We start from the raw sequence: 8,009 nt of genomic DNA on the forward strand, positions 1-8,009 counted from the left end.
TGGATATCAAAATTCCCTGACTTTTCCAGGAGCTTTTTAAGCTTTTTGCCTGAATTTCCTCGGGTTTCTTAAGTGTCTTCTATAAATGTTTATCCAGTTTTTCTTATATTTTTTAACCAACTATAGATTTCCCTGACTTTTTCTGTTATTTTTCAAAATTCCCTGACTTTCCCAGGATAGTATTTTGACCAACTTTAGTTAAATGGGTTAACAATTGTGGAAAATATCAATTTTTGAAAACTCCAAAAAGACCCACATTTTAGAAATTTGGATCCCATCTACCTTGCTAATGAATTTGTCCAAAATATTTCCGATCTTAGTGCCAAATTTCGTTTCTATTCGTTGAAAATTACGGCAGTTACCTCGTTCATCAGATAGGTATCTCATGTAGACGATGTGCCACCTAACGCTGCAATCTCAAATTTTTCGAAATGAAAATTATCAAATCCAGCTGCGCAGAATTGTACCCATGTGTTATATATATATATATATATATATATATATATATATATATATATATATATATATATATATATATAAAGCAAGGGATCCTGCCAACTTGGAAATTTTAAATGACAAGTCAAATGATACCTCGTTTAATACATCTTGGGACATGTAACAACGGCTGTAGAAAATTTTCACAATTTTCAGAATGGCTGCCAAAATGGATGTCGTCCTAATAACTAGTGCCTAACTCTGCAAACTCCCACAGTTTCAAAATGAAAACAAATGTGACAAATCACGTTGGTCATAAATGTGCGTGTCCAAAAATATTTTGAACTGCAAGTACTCTCAGGGCGCCTATCATGGGACCCCGGCGACCAACTTGATAATTTCGAATGGCAACATACGGTAAGGTCGAGTGCTACCTTGTTCGGTAGATCATAAAACATACAACAGCGACTGTAGAAATCATTTGCGATATGGGACACCGTTTTCAAAGTGACCGCCAGAATTATTCACGGGCGGTTAGGAAAACACATTTTGGCGGCCATATTGAAAATGGTGCCTCATAACCCAAACATTTCCTACAGCCGCTGTTGCATGTTCCAAGATCTATCGAAGAAGGTAGCAGTCGAGGTAGATCGCCACATGAAATACTTAAGTTGATCGCCGGCACCCTATGATAGGGGCCCTGGTGGCACTTGTGGTTCACAGATTGTTTCGTACCCTGTCATGAGTACATTTCTGCTCATTTGGATTTGTCAATTTTGTTTTCAGTTTGAAAATATTTGAGGTCGCAGGGTTAGGCACGGGTTATTAGAATGACAAATTTTGAAAATTGTGGCCCATATCGCAAATGTTTCCTACAGCTGTTGTTACGTGTCTCAAGATATATTAAACGAGGAACCATTCGACTTATCTTTTCGTTTGAAATTTCCAAGTTGGGCTCCATGATGGGGTCCTGGGTGCCCGTGCTCCTCACATGGTTACAATTCTGTGCAGCTGGATTTGTGATATTTTTTCAGTTCGAAACTATTTGAGGTCGCAGTGTTAGTTGTTAGGTTCATGCAATATACTTATCTGATTTTTTGAACGAGCTAACTTCCGTAACTTTCAACAGATAGAACCAAATTTGGCACAAAAATCTACTGTATACATATCTTGGACGTGTTCATTAGACATATAGAATATAACCGGCCGGGTTCGGTTTACCATGGTCGGGCTATTGATTTTTTATTCAAAATAAATTTAGTGGTTAGAAGGAACAAGTACTTCACTCTACAGGTGATAGTGATTAGAGTAAAAATCATGCCAACCTCCTAATTAAGTTACAAACCAAAATAACCTTACACTGAAGTTGCACCCTCGCATACCCACCATCCTTGACGCGTCAATGTTTTATGGTTGCAGAGTATACGTAAATGCCTGTACATAACACTAAGAATTCCTGTGGTGATTCATGTAAGCAAAATGGAAAAGATAACTGAAAACAAAACAAATGCATAGGATGTATTTTATTTGATGAAAAAAAGTAATTCACATGTTATATTTACTTGCGTGAACCTTTTATCAATATATTTCTACTGATAAATCTATTTCGATATATTTTCAAAACCTTCTAGCCCATTTTGATATATAATTAAAAAATAAAAAATGACGAAGGATTAATTTGAAATGGTATGATATATTATTGCCGGCTTATTTTAAGATTTGTGATACACGACCACCTAGCACACGTTGGTTCACTGAACACATCACTGCACTACACATCAATAATAGGGGATTTAGGTGGGGGGAACTTAGAGTAATTCCATGTAGAAGAATTCCTTGCAGCTTTGTCTTCTAATTCCGAGGATGATGAATTTCAGCCTCCTTCTGCATTGCATTACCTTGCACCTCCTGCTTGGAGAATTTAAGGTGAAATCATTTGAGATACGATTAAATTATAGTAACACTAATAAATTTCCATCGCTACAAATCTTTTACTATATTTTCAGTAATATTGGGGCAATTTCCTGTGCGGATTTTTTTTCGAACTAGTACGTAGTAGATGTCCACGATGTATAATCACTAAGTTACAACTGAGTCGTGCTTTTATCACATATTTTTTCTAATTTTCGCTAGAATGATAACATTGACAAACTGCATGACTATAGGAGTTATTTATATCATTAATTTCGCTACTCCGTGGAGAATTCTTTGTTTAATCACATACATTGTTCGCACTCTATTTTTAAGTAGGTTCGTTCATTTCACAACGAATGTTCTTGTCGTTTCATTCTAAATTGTATTATTTCATATATATATATGTTGGCGTTCACTAAAAAATTAACTCCTTGAAACTTCACTTACTTGAGAAACTGTTTATACGATATATTTTGCTACAGCATGAAGGATTATAAATTTTGTCACGGATTTCCTTCAGAATTAATATACACGTTTGCTTATGTGAACCATGATGGCGCCCCAATGCCAATCTTCGCGCCTTCAGCACAAAGCGTCTATCTTCTTACGCCTATTAACGACAAGGAGAAACATTAAATTATTAATGAAAAATATTCTTTTATAGGTAATATGCACACTTATGAGTTTTATACTTGTTTGCCATTAAAATAACGTAATCAAAGTACTAAAAACAGTAGGAATAAACATCGATTGCATTAAGGTTCACTGAACTACTTTTTATAACATCATAGCCACATCACACCTCTTTATTTCTTGATCACGTAATGCAAGTCATTACGGCAAAGCATTGCCAACACGTTTAAAAAGACAGCACCATAATATAAGGTTTGCGTCAACGTATAGTGCAGAGAGCCTCTACTTCAGATGAAGCTTAGTGGGGAATTTAAAATGGAATGGGAGTGAGGGAGGACACACGCTCACAAGATCAGATCAAAATTTCTAGAATGGGAGTCTTCTACATTTTTTAAAAAAAATAATTTTCTACAATTTTTAACTTACTGGAACTAAAGTTTCTGAAAATATGTGTGTTATCCGTACATTATTTGTGTGCGAATCAGTGTTGGGTAAGTTACTTGTAAAAATGTAACGCGTTACAAGTTACTTTACTTTCTCTTAAAATGTAACGCGTTAGTAACGCGTTACTTGCCCTCAAAAAGTAACTGTTACTTTCCTTCGAAAGTAACGCGTTACTAACGCGTTACTTTTAGGTCCGAAACTTTAAAAATGTGAAAAAAATATGGCTTCAATTTTCCGTACTATTATTATTATTATTATTATTATTATTATTATTATTATTATTATTATTATTATTACTGCACGTTCTGAATCGCTTTATGTAAATGCAAGGACAAATTTTTACTTGATATATGAACATTTTCATATAATGTAACATTGATAAAATACCATACTACGTTACTCGTAGGGATAAACACGAGCGAGTTTCCTTTGACACTCGATTCGACTAGAAACAGACATCTTTGAGCTCGACCCGAGAACTCGACTCGAAAAATTTCCTCCAGCTCGACTTGAATTGGGGTCGAGTTTCGAGTCAACTCGAGCCAAATCCGGTGTGTAGTTTCGAGTACATTATTATTATTATTATTATTATTATTATTATTATTATTATTATTATTATTATTATTATTATTATTACTGCACGTTCTGAATCGCTTTATGTAAATGCAAGGACAAATTTTTACTTGATATATGAACATTTCCATATAATGTAACATTGATAAAATGCCATACTACGTTACTCATAGGGATAAACACGAGCGAGTTTCCTTTGACACTCGATTCGACTAGAAACAGACATCTTTGAGCTCGACCCGAGAACTCGACTCGAAAAATTTCCTCCAGCTCGACTTGAATTGGGGTCGAGTTTCGAGTCAACTCGAGCCAAATCCGGTGTGTAGTTTCGAGTATATTATTATTATTATTATTATTATTATTATTATTATTATTATTATTATTATTATTATTATTACTGCACGTTCTGAATCGCTTTATGTAAATGCAAGGACAAATTTTTACTTGATATATGAACATTTTCATATAATGTAACATTGATAAAATCCCATACTACGTTACTCGTAGGGATAAACACGAGCGAGTTTCCTTTGACACTCGATTCGACTAGAAACAGACATCTTTGAGCTCGACTCGAAAAATTTCCTCCAGCTCGACTTGAATTGGGGTCGAGTTTCGAGTCAACTCGAGCCAAATCCGGTGTGTAGTTTCGAGTACATTATTATTATTATTATTATTATTATTATTATTATTATTATTATTATTACTGCACGTTCTGAATCGCTTTATGTAAATGCAAGGACAAATTTTTACTTGATATATGAACATTTTCATATAATGTAACATTGATAAAATGCCATACTACGTTACTCGTAGGGATAAACACGAGCGAGTTTCCTTTGACACTCGATTCGACTAGAAACAGACATCTTTGAGCTCGACCCGAGAACTCGACTCGAAAAATTTCCTCCAGCTCGACTTGAATTGGGGTCGAGTTTCGAGTCAACTCGAGCCAAATCCGGTGTGTAGTTTCGAGTATATTATTATTATTATTATTATTATTATTATTATTATTATTATTATTATTATTATTATTATTATTATTACTGCACGTTCTGAATCGCTTTATGTAAATGCAAGGACAAATTTTTACTTGATATATGAACATTTTCATATAATGTAACATTGATAAAATGCCATACTACGTTACTCGTAGGGATAAACACGAGCGAGTTTCCTTTGACACTCGATTCGACTAGAAACAGACATCTTTGAGCTCGACTCGAAAAATTTCCTCCAGCTCGACTTGAATTGGGGTCGAGTTTCGAGTCAACTTGAGCCAAATCCGGTGGGTAGTTTCGAGTACATTATTATTATTATTATTATTATTATTATTATTATTATTATTATTATTATTATTATTATTATTATTATTATTATTATTACTGCACGTTCTGAATCGCTTTATGTAAATGCAAGGACAAATTTTTACTTGATATATGAACATTTTCATATAATGTAACATTGATAAAATGCCATACTACGTTACTCGTAGGGATAAACACGAGCGAGTTTCCTTTGACACTCGATTCGACTAGAAACAGACATCTTTGAGCTCGACCCGAGAACTCGACTCGAAAAATTTCCTCCAGCTCGACTTGAATTGGGGTCGAGTTTCGAGTCAACTCGAGCCAAATCCGGTGTGTAGTTTCGAGTACATTATTATTATTATTATTATTATTATTATTATTATTATTATTATTTTTATTATTATTATTATTATTACTGCACGTTCTGAATCGCTTTATGTAAATGCAAGGACAAATTTTTACTTGATATATGAACATTTTCATATAATGTAACATTGATAAAATGCCATACTACGTTACTCGTAGGGATAAACACGAGCGAGTTTCCTTTGACACTCGATTCGACTAGAAACAGACATCTTTGAGCTCGACCCGAGAACTCGACTCGAAAAATTTCCTCCAGCTCGACTTGAATTGGGGTCGAGTTTCGAGTCAACTCGAGCCAAATCCGGTGTGTAGTTTCGAGTACATTATTATTATTATTATTATTATTATTATTATTATTATTATTATTATTATTATTATTACTGCACGTTCTGAATCGCTTTATGTAAATGCAAGGACAAATTTTTACTTGATATATGAACATTTTCATATAATGTAACATTGATAAAATGCCATACTACGTTACTCGTAGGGATAAACACGAGCGAGTTTCCTTTGACACTCGATTCGACTAGAAACAGACATCTTTGAGCTCGAACCGAGAACTCGACTCGAAAAATTTCCTCCAGCTCGACTTGAATTGGGGTCGAGTTTCGAGTCAACTCGAGCCAAATCCGGTGTGTAGTTTCGAGTACATTATTATTATTATTATTATTATTATTATTATTATTATTATTATTATTATTATTATTATTATTATTATTATTATTATTATAACAACAACATTTTATATAAAAAGAAAGATAGGCGGTTTGTATTTGAATACTAAAAAAACTAGTTGATTGCTAACCTCGGTAGCCGTGAAGTCAAGGAGTCAAGGACATTGTTCACGAGCTCCTGAATTTGGGTTGAGGGTTTTGAGTATTCGGGCTCGAGCCAAACACTATTAAAAGTTATAGGGCACTGGCCAAATATCTTCAAAACTGCTCGGCCTAGGTTTAGAATTGTCAATGACTTGAGCAGCTCGGCTCACAGCTCATTCACTATCGACCCGAACCGAGAAGTGAGCCGAACCAACAGCTCACAAAACCGACTCGGCTAGAGCTCTCGGCTTAGTTGAGCCGAACCGAGCAAATGGCTCATCCCTATCAAGCCAGCTCGAGCCGATGGTTCACCCCAAGTGAGCCGGCTCGAGCCATCTTCTCAGTTGGTCCGAGCCGAGCTGAGCTTGTTATAAAAAAAATCTCTTGTGGTCTCGCTATCGAGACGAGACGAGATGCAAGCAGTGTCCTCTCTCGTGAGCAACACTAAAAGTATTCCATATTACTGTTTAGTTTACATTTCTCATGGCTTTCGTTTTCCAGTGTAATCAGGCCATGATTTCAAGACGACTTAAAACGAACGAGCCATTTATCAAACTCGAATGGACTCGAAACTCGACGCGAAAAACTGAATCGGCTCGGAACTCGACTCGAGAATATTACCCTTGACTTGACTCAAAACTCGACTTGAATTCGAGTCGAGTCGAGTTTTAGCTTGACTCGTGCTCATCCCTTAGCGTTAGGGAAAAAAATGGTTGCTTATTATTATTCTGCTAAACTAATTATATAATAACAACAATGTTGTTATGTAAAATTAAAAATAAAGAATATAGAGAAACATTACACTACTCTATAATTATAAATTATAATCAACGGGACTCTAGGATAAGCAAGCTGATCTGAAAGAACTCCAATATCACATACCATCAGCAAACTATTTTCTAGTAATAAAGTAGGCCTGCTCATCAGAACACAGTTTATTCATATTAACCCCTTACTGTAAATCGTTAATTATGGCACGCTAGTTGTTGATAAATATTTTCCGCCGGGGCACTTCAGACACTTTCCGCCTTATGCAGAGTCGCTTTGAAGTATGATTAGCGTCAAACTAAAGACTTGTCTACTGCAGGAATTATATGTTAGTCAAATTCTTTAGTATGGCTCTAATCAAGCATCAAAACGACTCTGCATACGGCCATTTACTTTTAAATTCTGTCCATCATCCTCAGCTCTTAAGAAAAAAGTATTCTTAAAAGCTGAGTAAAATGTTAAAACGTTAAAATATTTTCGTTCTCCATCTTTATAAAAACAACACCAATCAAAGTAAAATAGACTACCAGTATCATTGCACTCCTAGTTCACTCACTGAATGTATTGATTTGGAGCTGTCAAAATCTACGACAAAATCTTCCAGGTGCTTGCAATCAGTACACGCGATTTCCCTAAGGTTGTCCTCATTTTCAAAAAAACAGCAAGTGACACTACGAACTTATCTGTTTCTCTGTGTGTCTGTGACTGTCGGTCGCTCGATTGTTTTTTTCTGAGAAATTCACTT

Source organism: Thermobia domestica, chromosome 3 (assembly GCF_964235325.1).
Source record: "Thermobia domestica chromosome 3, izTheDome1.hap1.1, whole genome shotgun sequence".
Lineage (NCBI taxonomy): Eukaryota > Metazoa > Arthropoda > Insecta > Zygentoma > Lepismatidae > Thermobia > Thermobia domestica.